The sequence below is a fragment of the Hipposideros armiger genome, unplaced genomic scaffold, assembly GCF_001890085.2.
Source record: "Hipposideros armiger isolate ML-2016 unplaced genomic scaffold, ASM189008v1 scaffold_94, whole genome shotgun sequence".
Taxonomy (NCBI): Eukaryota; Metazoa; Chordata; class Mammalia; order Chiroptera; family Hipposideridae; genus Hipposideros; species Hipposideros armiger.
In genome coordinates, this window is record NW_017731444.1 from 3,799,172 (window position 1) to 3,815,327 (window position 16,156).

General features: G+C 43.1%; 1 protein-coding gene and 1 pseudogene across 1 annotated transcript in view; one reads left to right on the top strand and one right to left on the bottom strand.

The window, feature by feature from the left end:
• Positions 1-314: 314 nt before the first annotated feature.
• Positions 315-16,156, top strand: part of KIF3B (kinesin family member 3B) — a 61,996-nt gene continuing 46,154 nt past the window's right edge. The window contains exon 1 of the mRNA XM_019645819.1: positions 315-385. The gene's annotated coding sequence lies outside the window, so the exon portion shown is untranslated. The remainder of the gene's footprint in view (positions 386-16,156) is intronic.
• Positions 6,390-7,579, bottom strand: LOC109384383 (DNA damage-regulated autophagy modulator protein 2-like; annotated as a pseudogene).

A 16,156-nucleotide genomic window follows, 5' to 3' on the forward strand; every position in this document is an offset into this window, starting at 1 on the left:
TATGATTAAGAAGGACTTTTCAGGGGGCGGCCAGTTAGCTCAGTTGGTTAGAGCGTAGTGCTCATAACACCAAGGTTGCCAGTTCGATCCCCACATGGGCTACTGAGTTGTGCCCTCCACAGCTAGATTGAAACAACTACTTGACTTGGAGCTGATGGGTCCTGGAAAAACACACTGTTCCCCAATAAAATATAAAAAAATAAATAAAAAATAAAAAGAAGCACTCTTCAGGAACATTATCTCATTTAATCTTCACGTAGACTTTGCCAAGTAGGTGGTGATGTTATCTCCATTTCACAGATGAGGAACCTGAGGCTCAGAAAGGTGAATGACTTGTCTCAAGAATCTTATACTTGTTAAGTGGTGGAGCTGGACACATTTCCAGGTAAACCCTGTGTTTTCTTCCCCATACCCTGTTGTCTCTGGTTTCTCAACTGTAGCTGTTACCAAGCCACAAGGGTATTCTTTTGTTACTCTAACTGCTATGGCTAGAGGCTTGTCTGCCAGTGGCAGGGAAATAAGATCTTACATAAAGCTTCATTTAAATAGATACCATCCAAAGTATGGACCTCAAAAAGAGCTGGAATTTTTAAGAGGGGTATTCTCTGGCCCTCAGTCCCCTTCTCTTTAAAACGAGAGGAGCAGGCTAGATGATATCTGAAGGCCCTTTCAGGGCTGGTGTGCAATTCTGATTGCATGCTTGCGGTTTGAAAGCATGGAATCAGGCTGCCTGGGTTCAAATCTTGGCTCTGCTACTTCCAAATTGCATGCCACTGAGCAATTTACTTCACCTCTTTGTGCTGCAGTTTCCTCATCTGTAAAATGGGGATAATAGTAGTATCCACCATGTCTGGCTGTTGTAAGGATATATTTGAGACTAATACGGGTAAAGTGCCTCGCGATTTTGGTAAATGTTAGCTGTTGTTGTTTAGTACATAGCACCTGTACTGTACTTTATGTTCTATTTATAGTGAATGGATACAATATTTGCCAATAATAGCAGGTCTGTCAACCTCAAGGTCACTGTAGCTGTCACAGTATTATATAAATGTCAGTATTATTACAAGGTTGTCCCAGGAACCTGCCATTCCATGCCAGATTGGGTTCAGAAGAAGATGAAAGCTGATGGTAGGATGCCATCATGGTTTGGTAGCTTGACTTCCAACTCAGGAAATGATTACTCAATCCCTCTGTGCCAAGCACAGTGGACGCTGTTTAGATTAGCCCCAGCTCCCTATCCCTCAAGGACCTTCAAGCTTAATTTGCATATGACTAGCATTTGAAATGATTTGAGATCTTTGAATGAATTCATATCTTGTATTTGCGCCCACTGCAGAATAAAGCCACTGATTCAGATCCCATCTTTTGTGTCCCTAGGCTTCAGTCGGGTGCCTGGGTCAGAAGCCTAGGTTTCTCTCTCAGCCCTTTCATCCACTGACGCATGGGTCCCTGAGAAAGAGCCTTCTCTTGTGTTGGTTAATAATACAATACTCTCTTTATGGTGCCTGATGGTTTACAAAGATGCTTAAATGTTCCTTCACTCATTTGGTCTTATTAATAACCCTGCAGTGAGGGGAAGGTGCCGATTGGGGCCTCCATTTTACAGTTGAGAGACCTGAGGTAAGAGAAGCCATGCTGCTGGGACATGGCCCATTTCACATTGGAATCCAGGTCTTTGGACTCCAAGTTCAGTGCCCCTGCCCCTATGCTTCCTCAGTTCATTTAGTCAATATTTGCTGAGCATCTGACATGTATCAGGCTCTGTTCTCGCCTGGGGATGTGATGGTAGTGAGGCGGATGAGGTCCTCGCTGTCATGCAGCTTACATTCTAGTGACAGCAACAGAAAAAATAAATCAATAAATGAAAATGGGGATGGGAATAAGTACTGTGAAAACAATACAACAGTGATGTCATAGAGAGTAACTTCTTGAAGGGATTGGGGGGGGCTGATACTTTAATTGGGTGGTCAGAGAAGACCTCTCGAAGGTGGTAACATTTTTGCTGAGATTCGCTGCCCAAAAGGACCCAGCCATTTGAAAATGTGGCAGAAGGAACAGCAAGGGTAAAAAGGCTCTGAGGCGGGAGCAAGCTTGGTAAGTTCCAGGAGCTGAAAGAAGGTTCAGAGTGGCTGGAGCAGGGGAGCCTGAGAGAGGATAGGGGAGATTGGAGAGGAGGGCCAAAGTGAGGTGTGGGGGTGAGGACTCAGATCATACAGGGGCCTCGTAGGCTAGAGTAAGCAGTCTGGATTTTATTCTGAAAAACAATGGGAAGCCGTTGAGGGCTTTAAGAAAGAGCTGGTGACGTGTTCTATTTTTTGTTTTTTTAAAATATCACTTTGGCTTCTATGTGGACAAGGAATTTCAGGGGGCATGAGAATGGCAGCCAGGAGAGTAGCTAGGAGGCTAGGTGAGAAATGATGGTGGCCTTCTAGGGTGGTGGCAGTGGAGATGGTATAAGAGTAGTATGTGTTTTGGAGGTGGAACCAGCAGGGCTGTGGTTGGGGGGATGAGCTAAAGGAATCCAAGATGACTCCTGGGTTTTTGGCCTAAGCAATTAGGTAGATGTTGGTGGCGCCATCTGCCTCTAAAATTATGAGAGAACTCTTTGGTAAGGTGCCCTGTGAGGAAGAATTAGCTATGATTCACTCTGAACCCCTGGAGGAGAGATGCAGATCCCAGATTATGTTGCAGGAAGACAGCCAGGTGCTTCTAATGGAAGCCTCCACCTTGGACACCCATAAGCCATGCGTGTATCGCCGTCTGGCTCTATGCCAGCTTGTGGAGTGGCAGGTGTGGGCTTTGCCAGGTCAGTGTCCATCTGTCTCGCGTTGTTGGCATTGCTGCCCTGATTTGAGATCTTGGCTGATGAAGACTGGAAAGAGGCTGGCCAGCTCTGGGAGAGAGAATGGAATCGCTAGAGAAACTCACTCGCAGTGCATCAAATGGCTACACTCTCCCTGCCAAAGTGGCTCTTTCCTTGGCCATCGAATGACATTTCTAAAGTTTCAGAGCTTTTGATTTGGGCATCCCTTGAAAAGCTGTTGTATGTTCTGCCAGAATTCCTAGAGGATGTTTGAATGGAGTACCTCTTCTGAGCAAGGGAATTCGAGCTTTCTTTTCACACATACTAATAATTGCACATTGTAAATTTAGGCTTTACAATGTTGTAAATTCAACATTGTGAATAGTAAGACTAACAATCCTACCACCTCCGCTTGTATAGCTTTGTTTGCAGTTTAGAATGCTCTTTCGTCTGCATTTTCATTTATTAATGTTCAGTCATTTCAGATCATATATTGGGTTGTCGGAAAAGTCCTGACGCATTTTTGCAACGGAAAACATATGCCATGACGTTTCTGACAACCCAATAGAATATATATTATCCCCAGTTTACAGAGGAAGCATTGAGATGCTAGAGGTCATTCATTTATTTTTTTATTTTTATTTACTTTTTTTAAGCTGAGCCATCCTGCCACCTGTTGGCAGCTCAGCAGCTGCTCAGCTCGGGCCGGGAATTGAACCGCTGTCGCTCAGAGCTCAAACTCTTGAGCGAGCTCTTAACCAACTGAGCCACTCGGCCAGCCCTAAAGGTCATTCATTTTTGTCAACCATGTGACGCCACCTGCTAGGTGCTGGGTTAGGGTAGATCCTTGCTGCTCAGAGTGTGTTCTGCATGACAGAGGCACCCATGTGCCCTGGGAGCTGTTTGAAATGCAGACTCTAAGCCTAGATTGAATAAGCCAAGTCTGCATTTTACCAAGACCCCTGGGCATTTCCTGTGCACATTAAAGCTTGAGATACACTCATTTGGTAATAAGTAGCAAAACTAGGGCTTGCCAATGATAGTGGTTGAGCCAAGCACTGTTCTAAGCACTTTACACATGTTGTCTCGTTTAGTCTTCACAGCAGCAACCCTGTAACATAGGTCCTGTTATGATTCCCACTTTCCAGAAGAGGAAAGTAGAGGCACAGCAAGGTCAAATAACCTCCCCATGTCTGCTGACCCCAAGTCCATTGCTCTTTCTGCCACCCACTTGTTCATCTGTTTTGCAGGTGGGCAGTACATCCCTGATGCCTTGTCCAAGGCCTTTCTCTTCTGTACCTGGGTAACTAAGTGCTGATGAAAAAACTCACTTCAAAGAATGTTTGAAGAACTCAGGGGGAAAACCCTTGAGCTCTTTTAACATAACTCTGGGTGTCAGTTATTTGACTGATAGACAACAAACAGATATCCGATTTGTGAGATAGGCCACCTCTCACACTTTTTAGCGGTTGGGCAGAAACAGCTGAAGCAGGTAGGAACTGTGAGCTTGTCTTCTGAGTCATTCAGCCCCGAACTGTTTCTTGATTCTGGTGATAATATCTACACCAGGTGAGAAGAGGGTGGCTAAAGTCCCATACCACCCGCTGACTAATTGCGAAAGGTTCAATTTTATGGTGGCTCGGTTCTCCCTCTCTGCCCCGTGGGCTCATTATTTTCCTTTCAACATCTCCTTATCTCCCCAGAGTCTTAGAAAGATTTCTTGGTCAAGGCCTAAGCCATCCAGGAAATTCTGATGTGAAAAGCCAGTGGGATCTGGATGGAGGTATGAATTCTAGTAGCAAGCCTGCCACTTGCTGGGTGACCTGGGGCAAGTAACTCAACCTCCTTTCTAGCCCTTGTCTCTATATATGCAAAATAAGGATGTGGGACAGTCTTCCAAGCTCTTTCAGTCCTGCTCAAAAGACTGAGCTTTTTAAAAAAAATTTTATTGGGAAATAGTGTGTTTTTCCAGGACCCAACAGCTCCAACAGTTTGCGAGCATAATTCGTTCTGGAAACAAACTACTTGTATTGCAAGGCATCGCTTGTTTACCACGTTAAAATGTATTAGAAATGTTTGCTTGTCTTGCGGAACACTCGCAAACCACATTACTCGCAAGCCAAGGTTTTACTGTAGTTGTTTCAATCTAGTTGTGGAGGGCGCACCTCAGTGGCCCATGTGGGAATCCATCCAGCAACCTTGGTGTTATGAGCACTGCACCCTGCGCTCTAACCACCTGAGCCAACTGGCTGTCCCCCGAAAGACTGAGTTTGAGTTGGGTGATATATTCTTCTTCCTTGGTGATTTTATGCTGGGCTTTCTCGCAGACCTTCAGGGATGGGGCTTTTGGAGCATATTTCTTGGCCGTCTGAGATCATTACAATCAGCTCATCGTAACAGCATCACACATCTGCACTGCAGCTTGGAATGATGTTTGAGTTTAAGGCTCAGTTAATCATGGTGACACATGGGGTCTCCTCACTTTGTCACACTGATTGCAGACATCGAGTTCTTTACACATAGGCGAATCTATCTTTAGCATGCTGATTTATTGAAATCATAGTTTGCATTAAAGAGCACCAGTGATGATTGTACAGTTTTTGGTAAGGTATTTGCAGCACTTGCATTTTGTGATATTTGAACATAGTGTATAAATGGAAGTGGGTCCAAGTGAAATAGAAATTGTAATAGATTATTAGGAATTGAGACTTGACATGCTTTTACCCACTCTGGGGTCCTTCATAATACCTTCCGCAGTGGTTTCAGGAAGGGCTTGCTTTGGGGCTTTTGTGGGTGACATAAATTAAACAGAAACTAAAAGCTCATCACACAGACTCCAGCAGATTGCAGTAATCATTACTTTATAACACATTTCAATAACCTAAGCAAAAAAACCTAGCTAGTAAATCATTAACGATTCCATCTAGGTAAGATAAAACGTCAGCTTAAGTTACTGTAACCGCAAGAAGATAGTTCTTGGTGGAAATAGTTACTCGTTTTGCAAGATACGCAATAGTGAGTCAGATTCTAGCCTAAGAAATATATAGTGTTTTTCCGTCCTTATTTCTTCAGTTGCCAACATTTTAAAATATAATTTTTCCCTAATTATAGAAACAGTGAACTTGCATTGAGGAAAAATGAGGAAAATCCTGAAAAGATTAAATAAGATTCACCGTTAAGTCCCACTACCCAGAAATAACCACCGTTAACATCTTACTGTCCAAAGGCAAATGTATTCCTAAATATATTTTACCCCATAGATGTGCAATTCTTAACCATTTCCCCCTTGTTGTCATTATTTAGGCTAGTTTCTTTGTTTTTCTTTTCTTTTTTTGTGGCTCTTTGGTTTATTTTCTGGGATAAAAAAAGTATAGGCATAGATGTTTTTACATGGTCCTCTTGAAGATATCCTTTAAAATAACTTATCACATGGCTTCATTCATGTCTCTTGATTAACAGTATTCATCAATGTCACTGTTAGCCTTGATTAATTGGTTGAAAATTTCAGAGCAGAATAAGCAACTTTTGTGAGTATTTTCCCAATCCCTGACAATCATAATCATCACAGAAATAGTTTATCCTTTTATCATAAATCTCTGGAAAGTAGCCGTAGTCATTCATTGTTAATAGGATAGGGGGCAGTGTCATAGAGGGTTAATCCGTGTCATAGAGGGTTAATCCGTGTAAATTGGCTTCCACCCCATAAAGAAATTTTCTGAAAATCACAGGGATAAGTTGGGAGACAACCAAAGAAGGAATATGACCTAGACCATTCTTCTGCAGTAATAATCATGTGACACACATAACTTTTGTCTTTGGAGTTCCAGTGGAGTTTCTGCACTACATCTGTGCTGAAACTGCCACTATACCAACGTGATGAGCAGGTTAGCATGCTAAATGCGCTCACTCCACACCAGATAACCACCAGTAGTCTGATCCAGAAGACTTGTTTGCCATGAATTTGATGCTGCATTTGGTAGGAAAGGATGGTCTGAACAAACATGTATAAGGAGCCCATACCAAAGGTGAGCATAGCTCCATATCCAGGTACAGTTAAAAAGATTTTCTGGAAGTTTGTCACAATAGAAAGCCCTAAACAACTCAGCAATCCAAGTTCAAGGCCAGCTTGTTTAACCTGATGATCCAATTCCCTTTGGGATTCAGAGCATGAATTTGCTATTATAACAGACATAAATGGTAGCAATGCATTAAACTGCGGTGAAATTTAACATTGCCCGAAACAAGCATTTTTCTGGAGCTCCTGTACCAATGTCAGCCAGTCAGACAGATGTGTTTATCTGTGTCTCCTGAATATTCCCTAAACATCAAAGGTCCTTTCACAACTCTGTCTTTGGTCATCTGTTGTTGACGCTGCCTGATGTAAGGCAAAGCAGGGTCAACATGGTGGAGGGTTATGGCGGTAATGTATGAAAATATGAAAGCCTCAGAAGTCCAGATTACAAGGGCCGAAGGAGGGAACTGAGGCCTTGCTGAAACCACCACGTCTCAAACAGGTCTTTGTTACTTTCTTGTTTGGTTTTAAAGCACTCTAAGTTCTGTAGACCAGAAACCAATTGTTTTGTTCACCATTATATTTCCAGCTCATGTTTTAAAGTTCACAAAGTATCGGTCTTCACATCTCCCCACACCACCTGCACCTTTTATAAATCACACTTGTTTGGGTGAGGGGCTCCCCTCCAAACCCCCCTCCCACTCCGGGTCCACAGCCTGCGTGTTGGATGGAGATGGAGCAGGGCCCAGCAGTGCACTCCTCATTTAGGCTAGTTTCAATATTTAAATGCTATAAATACTGCTACAGAGACCATCTTGATAATTATCTTTGCATAAACCGTTGCCTACATTCCTGATGATTTCTTTAAACTAGATCTCTTAATTGTTAAACTTTTTATTATTAAGGCAGCCTCCTTAATTAATGTTTTGAACAAGGCAGTGTCTAAATAAAGTTGAAAAGGCAGACATTATTACAATTTGGTGAGGAGGGATTATCTGTGAAAATGGTACCCTAACTCAATTTCAGCTTACTTGTCCACTTGCCCATAAATTTTTAGATAGATATACTCAAAGTATATCTCCCATTTTGCATTTGGAAATATTCACTTAACATTTCATAGCCATTTTTCCATGTTCCCCTGTTAGTAATTATGCATTAGTAAACTTTCCCCAGCGTTGGGCATTTGTTTCCAACTTTTTAATAATCACAGAGTGCTGTAGTAAACATCTTTGCTTCTCTTTCAGCCTCAGAACAATTCTAAATAAATGGTTTGGGGAAAATTAGAATTTTAAAAAGTTAAAGGAGAACTATACATTTTCCTTAAAATTTGATTTGGATCCTCTAAAAGTATCTTTTAGAAAAAACAGCTTTATTGAGATATAATTCACATATCATAAAATATCTTTTAATATTCTTTCTCAGCCTTTTTTACTGCTTCTCTTTATTTTTTCTTTTTGATACAGAATTCCCTATGAATGCGCCCCAGCACACGGGCCTTTAGCTTTTAAACCCTTCATTCTCTGAATAAGCTGTTGATTGGCGACGTTAACCAGAAATACCATATGTACATTCTCTGTTTGGGGCACTGTATGAACTGTGAGAGCAAGCATATCATTATGGATCTAGACAGTGAACCGTGGCAGTTTGGTGGACTTTTGGAGAGGGATTTTTTTTTTTTTAATTTTATTTGGGAATTGGGGGAGGAAAACAGACAAGTTGCTGTCCTTTTGTTCTTCAGTCTAGTTGTGGAGGATGTCGCTTCACTGGCCGGTATTGGTATTATCATTGCGTTCTTCCCGGGTGAGGCAGTCAGCTCACCTGCCATTGGACAGCTGCTCATCGTGGCTCACGCCAGCTGCCGGCCAGCCCCACTGCAGCCCATGCCGTCGCCGGCAACTCACGGTAGCCCAGCTACAGGTTGAGCTGTTGTTCACCATCTTAGCTGTAGAGGGTACAGCGTCACTGGCCCTCATGTGGGATCCAAACAGGGGCCCTGCTGCTCAGAGCTGGCGTCCCAAGCCAACTCTTGAACAACGTGCCACTCGGCCGGCCCTGGAGAGGGATTTTTAAAAAGTATTTAACTCATCTTACTACTGAAATAAATCCTGTGATTTATTGGAAATTCTGCTTGATCAGCTTTGGGAACTGTTTACTCTAGAGATGGCATATGTAGGCAGAACTTCTCCAGCATTAATGTATACACAAATCACCAAGAATCTTGCTAAAATGGGATTCTGGTTTGGGGGATCTGGTTTGGGTTAGAATCTGTAGAGCTAAACCTGGTGGAACAGTAGATTTGAGGTGACACTGAAACATAACATTCCTGAATTATCCTGAATGACATGGTGCAAGGTCTTCCCATTTAAACGCTTTCTGTTCTTCTGAGTCTGTCAAGGAGAATATTTGTTTTGTTTCAGTCTGTTTCTTAACACTTGCTAAGCTCACTCTCTAACCAAGAGTGATCAGGGGCTTAGGTAAGTGACAGTATCTAGCTAGAATTTAGTAACGTTGTGTGTCCTTGTATTTATTTTCATGATTACCTTCTACTTGCAACAAGTGATACTGATTTTTCCATTCATGGTAGCAACATAAAGTTACTTTTTAAAGTACATTTTGTTAAAGTATCTTTCAAGAAAAACCTTAAGTAAATAACACATTACAGATGGTGCACAGATAAGGCAAAAATTGTGAAGAGACAATCCCATGACTGGAATTTAGGACACACTGGTGTGGAAAAAAAAAGCCATGAACTTTGGAGTGAGGTAGACCTGATTTCTACTTCTTTTGCCACTCATTAACTCATTGTGCCATGTTACTTACCTCTCCAAGTCTGAGGGTTTTTTTTTTCTTTTCAGTGGGGTCAGGGCAGAAGCGCCTCCTGTGGGCCAGGCACTGTAATGCTTGTCCCCTCTAATGCTCACAGCCCCGGGGAGCAGGGTATTATTGGCATTCCCACTTTACAGATGAGGAATAGGCTCAGAGCACTGAAGGAACTTGCCCAGAGTACCAGAGCTGGGAATGGTAGGACTGGATTTCCATCCCAGGTGTGTCTGAATCTCTTTTTTTCATTATTCCAGGCCACCTCCCTCTTTTATATTTATTTATTTTTTAAAAAAGATTTTATTGGGGAATTGAGGGAGGGAACAGAGCTGGGGAATTGGGGAAGGGGAACAGACAAGTTGCTGTCCTTTTGTTCTTCAGTCTAGTTGTGAAGGACGTCATTTCACTGGCCCATGTTGGTATTGTGATCATTGTGCTGTTCCTAGCTGAGGCAAATCGGTCACTGGCCATTGGACGGCCACTCACGGCAGCTCACGCCGGCTGCTGGCCCCTCATAGTAGCTTACGGCAGCCCCCTGCAGCCCCACTGCAGCCTACATGGTCACCGTCGCCTCATGGCAGCCCAGCTCCAGGTCGAGCTGTTGTTCACCATCTTAGCTGTAGAGAGTGCAGCATCACTGGCCCTAATGTGGGATCCGAACCAGGGCCCTGCTGCTCAGAGCTGGCGTCCCAAGCCAACTCTTAACCTGCGCACCACTCACCGGCCCCCGTCTCCTTCTTTTTTTTTTTTTTTTAGCTGAGCCATCCTGCCACATGTTGACAGCTCAGCCGCAGCTCAGCTCAAGCCGGACATCGAACTGCTGCCCACCTCCTTCTTTTGAATATAGATTCTGGGGCGGCTCTCTACTGAGCTGGATGACAGTCTGATTAAAATGAAAACTCACACTACACGCACCCATGTTCTCTACAGCGTAACTCACAATAGCCAACAGGTGGAAGTAGCCCAGATGTTTGTTCACGGGCAGATCAATGGATAAGGAAGATGTATATACTTACAATGGGATATTATTTATCTTTAAGGAGATCTTGTCATATGTTATAACATGAACCTTGAGGTAGAATGGTGGTTTCAGGGCCTGGGAAGTGGGGGAAATAGGGAGTTGTTGTCTGATAGGCACAGCGTTTCTGTTTGGCAAGATGAAAAAGCTCTAGAGATCTATTATACAACAATATGGATGTAGTTAATACTACTGAATTGTGTAGATTTAAAAATGGTGAAGAGGGTATATTTTATATTGTGTGGTTTAACTACAATTTAAAATTTCAAAAGTTAAAAAAAAAGCCATTAGTCAAAGTGCAATTTTTTTTTTCCATTATGGAAACTCTGAAGCATATATAAAAGTAGACTAGTATATGAACCATGAACCCATTTCCCAGTTAACAGCACATGGTCATTGTGTGTTACCTGTAACCTCCCATCCACCCCATCCCACCCACCCCTAACTTTGTTGATCCCAGATAGCATATACCTTTATCTGAAAATACTTTCCTGCGTATCTCAAAGTAAGAACCTTCTTTTAAAAATACCATTTTCACACTTTAAAAAAAGTAACAATTCCTTAACACCATCTCATATCTAATGTTCAGATTTTCTTGATTGTCTCATACATTTTTTAACAGTTGATTTGTTTGAACCAAGATCCAAAAAAAGGGCCCCAATCATGGGCCAGATGTTGTGTTTGGTTGATTAAGTCTCCTACCTCAGAATGTATATTTTCAGCAGAGAAACAACTTCATTTCTTTCCAAGTTCTTGGCAGGAAGACTCTGCCCGCTTCCTAGCTCGGTGGTGATTCAGAGCATGAGCTCTGTGTGCTGGGGCCATGTGGACAACAGGGTGCGCTCTTGTTGGGCGGAGTAATGGTACAGCCTGGGAGGGGGTAAGATGGCACCCTCTGTCTAAAACATGCATAGCATTTACATGTTTAGGAATGGATCCTACTAATTACTCCCCCCTCTACCCCATAAAGCATATACCCCATAAAGTTGTATGCTCAGGATATTCACTGCGGCAGTGTTTACAGGGGCAAAAGACCAGAAACCATCAGAAGGTCTCTCAGCAGGGGCCTAATCAAATACATTATGAGACAACCATACCATGACACCTGGGCAGCTATTTTATTTTATTTTTTATTTTTTTTAAAGATTTTATTGGGAAATTGGGGAAGCGGAACAGACAAGTTGCTGTCCTTTTTGTTCTTCAGTCTAGTTGTGGAGGATGTCACTTCACTGGCCCATGTTGGTATTGTGATCATTGTGCTCTTCCCGGGTGAGGCATATCGGTTGCCGGCCTTTGGGTGGCCGCTCACGGTGGCTCTTGGCAGCTCACACCGACTGCCAGCTGCTCATGCTGGCTGCTGGTCACACACGGTAGCTTATGGCAGCCCACTGCAGCAGGGGCTGCAGCCTATGCTGTCACTGGCGACTCACAGCAGCCCAGCTCCAGGTCGAGCTGTTGTTCACCATTTTATCTATAGAGGGCAGTGTCACTGGCCCTGATGTGGGATCTGAACCGGGGCCCTGCTGCTCAGAGCTGGCGTCCCAAGCCAGCTCTTAACCAACGTGCCACTCGGCTGGCCCTGGGCAGCTATTTTAGAAGGGAGCAGGGTTGTTCCAAGATCTATAAAGTGAGATGGAGAATGGTGCATAGTATACTTCCACTTGAGTTTGAAAAGAAAAAAAAGTGGGGGAGCAATACAGATACCTTATTGCTTGCATATGCATCGAGTTTCTCCTGGGGTAGGGGGAGGGTTTCCTTGTTCACTGTGTGCTTACCCATACAGCTTGAATTGTTTTCAGCTCTGCATGTATTGATCACACATGTATATATACATATGTGTGTGCATTTAAAAAATAGGTTAATGTGTGGGTTTTTAGATAAGATAGACCTGGTTTTGAATCCTTACTATTCCACTTAATTGCTGTGTGACTTTGGGCAAATTAATTTCTCTGAGCCTCCCATCCTTATTTTTAAAATAGGGCTAACACCGATTCCTTCTAAGGTGATTGTCAGGATTAGAAGACTACACATTAAGCTCTTAATATACTGTGAGTTGTGACTATTGAATACAGCAAAACCCCAGACTCACATTGATTCTGAATGAGAAGTGTCCTCTAGACTTGAATATATATTTTTAAATTTATTTTATTTAATTTATTTATTTATTTTTAAAGATTTTTATTGGGGATTTGAGGAAAGGGGAACAGACAAGTTGCTATCCTTTTGTTCTTCAGTCTAGTTGTGGAGTACGTTGCTTCACTGGCCCAAGTTGGCACCATCATTGCGCTCTTCTCGGGTGAGGCAGATCAGTCTCCGGCTTCTGGATGGCCGCTCACAGTGGCTGGCTGCTGGCTACACACGGTAGCCCATGGCAACCCACCTGCCGACTCCTGCGATTCATGGCAGCCCAGCTCCAGGTCAAGCTGTTGTTCAGCATCTTAGCTGTAGAGGGCAGCGTCACTGGCCCTCACATGTGGGATCCGAACCTGGGCCCTCTGGCATCCCAAGCCAGCTCTTAACCAACGCACCACTCGGCCGGCCTGAATATATTTTTTTATAAATGTATTCTATGAATGTTTCACAACTGGATACAAAAAAAGGACTTTAACCCCCTCTTTTTTCCTCTTTGATAAATGCTTTCTTTGTTTGCTTGTTTTGCTCATCAAATGGCAGGGAGTGCATGGCGACAGTTTGAATTCAGGACAGGCATTTATTTATTCATGTTTCTTGCCTGCGACCTTTCTAGGTTTCTTTCCAGATAAGTAACCTGTCTCCCTAAGACACTTAAGCTGAAATCAAGGTGCTAGACAATTTTTTTCCCCACAAAGGAAAAAATAGCTTTATGGCGATCCCCCAGCTTGATTATAAGAAACTAAATAACATGTACCTATTAAAAAGGCCATAGAGAGCCAAAAAAAAATCACTTACAGGCTCACCCCCGGAGATCAATATTGCTTGCATTTCCTGAGTTTTTATTACACATCTTGCGTGAGGCTAAGCATTTAACATTTATTAGCTTATTTAGTTCTTAGAACAGGTTTTTAAGGTAGGTGTTGTAATTAACTCCATTTTATAAAAGGAACTATGACTTAGGTAACTTTCTCAACATTTTATAGCTCAGTGGCCTAGCAGAAATTCAAATCCTGACCAGTTAGTTGAATACTAAAGCTCATGCTTTAACCCTGACTTACACTGTCTCTCCACACCTTTCTCTACATGTGTACATGGAACACATGTAAACAAATCTCATCATGGTAATTCTTCTGTTTGGTAGCCTGCTTTTTTTTTTTTTCATTCAACAAAATATCATGAACATTTTCCCATATGTAAATACTTAGTATTGTTATTCTTTCTTTTTTTTTTTAAATGGGGAATTGGGGGAGGGGAACAGTGTTGGGGAATTGGGGAGGGGGACCAGCCAAGTTGTTGTTCTTCAGTCTTAGTTGTGGAGGGCGTCAGTCACCATCTGGCTGCCCGTCAGCAGCTCATGGCCTCTAAGCTCAAGTTGTGGGTGGGTGTAGCCACTATCCCATGTGGGAGTCGAACTGGCAGCCTTGTTGTTAAGAGCGCGTGCTGTACTCACTGAGCCATCTGGGTGGCAGCTCAGCTCAAAGTGTCAAGTTCAGTCTTAGTTGTGGGCCGGCATAGCCACCATTGAACAGGCAGTCTTGTTAGGAGCACGTGCTCTCACCAGCTGAGCCATCCTGTCACCTGTTGGCAGCTCAGCGGCAGCTCAGCTTGGGCGCAATGTCACTGGCCCATGTGGGAATCAAACTGGTGGCCCTGGTGCTCAGAGCTCATGCTCTTAAGCTAACTCTTAACCAGCTGAGCCACACTGCCGGCCCTGTATTGCTATTCTTAATGACTGCATAATTTCCCACTGTAGAGATGTGTCATGATCTAACCAGCCCCTTACTGATGAGTATTTAAGAGGTTAGAGATGGTGCTGCGATAAATGTGAACATTTATATACATCTTACACATGTATTCAGCTATTCAATGATGTGCTTAAAATAATTCCAAGAAATGGAGTTGCTGTGTCAAGGGAGTATTACACTTCAAGTTTACACATCAGTGTTTTAGTATTAATTGCTCAATTGCCCTCAAATAATTTGTGCCAGTTTTTTTTTGTTTTTTTTTGGGGGGGGATTTGGGGGAGGGGAACAGAGTTGGGGAATCAGGGAAGAGGAACAGACAAGTTGCTGCCCTCTTGTTCTTCAGTCTAGTTGTGGAGGATGTCGCTTCACTGGCCCATGTTGGTATTATTGCGCTCTTCGCCTGTGAGGCAGATCAGTTGCCGGCCTCTGGATGGCCACTCACGGCGGCTCACAGGGCTCTTGGCAGCTCACACTGGCTGCCGGCCACTCACTGTAGCTTATGGCAGCCCACTGCAGCAGGGGCTGCAGCCTACGCCGTCGCTCATGGCAGCCCAGTTCCAAGTCGAGCTGTTGTTCACCATCTTAGCTGTAGAGGGCGCAGTATCACTGGCCCTGATGTGGGATCCAAACAGGGGCCCTGCTGCTCAGAGCTGGTGTCCCAAGCCAGCTCTTAACGGACGCGCCGCTCAGCTGGCCCTAATTTGCACCAGTTTGAGATGCTGTGACTGTTGTATGTACTGTGAGGGACGGTTTGAAAGTTCTTAGACAGTTCACACAACTCTTTGACTTGCAAAAAAGATGACCTTATGTTTATAAACAGTGCCTGTAATAAAAACAGAATATATTTTATTGGTCTGTTATTTTGACATCTTTGCTCTGAGTGCCTTTTAGGGCTGTAGATACATGACATTGCTACACTTAAAAAGTTAAAGATTCCATTGCGGTAGGCTTCACAGAAGCTCTTATGAAGCTTCACCGTAAAGTTAGACTAGTAATTTTACTCCTAAAGCCCTTTGTTCATCAATTAAAACTGTTTTTTATTACAGTACCTGGATATGTTTACTTAATTTCACAAAACTTTTCCATCTTTTTTCTCCTAATTTTATTTTTCTAACTAGGTAATACACTCACATGATTAAAAACTCAAGAGGTGTAAAAGAGGAGTATACCGGGAAAAACAGCCTCCCTTCTACTCTTGGCCCTCAGCCAACCAGCTCTTCTCCCTACAGGCCAGCAGTATTGTTATCTGGCTCTTGTATATCCCTCCACAAGTATTTTGTGCACATTTAAGCAAATAGAGAACTATTCCCTCAACACAAATAATGTCCTTTTAAAGTTCTGCAGGGCAATGGTGTTATTTTTCAACTGGACATGAATAATCTTGTTTTGAAAATTGTGGTAACTCCCACAATGTGGTAACTGGCCATCCTGGGAACCAGAGACCCAGAATTGAACTTGCTCTCTTGGTGTGGTCCAAGGGATTGCAAACAATGAGTCCTGGTACTTCAAAACAGTTACCGTATTTGCCGGCGTATAAGACGACTGGGTGTATAAGACGACCCCCTAACATTTCCACTCAAAATACAGAGTTTGTTATATACTCGCCGTATAAGACTACCCCCTCT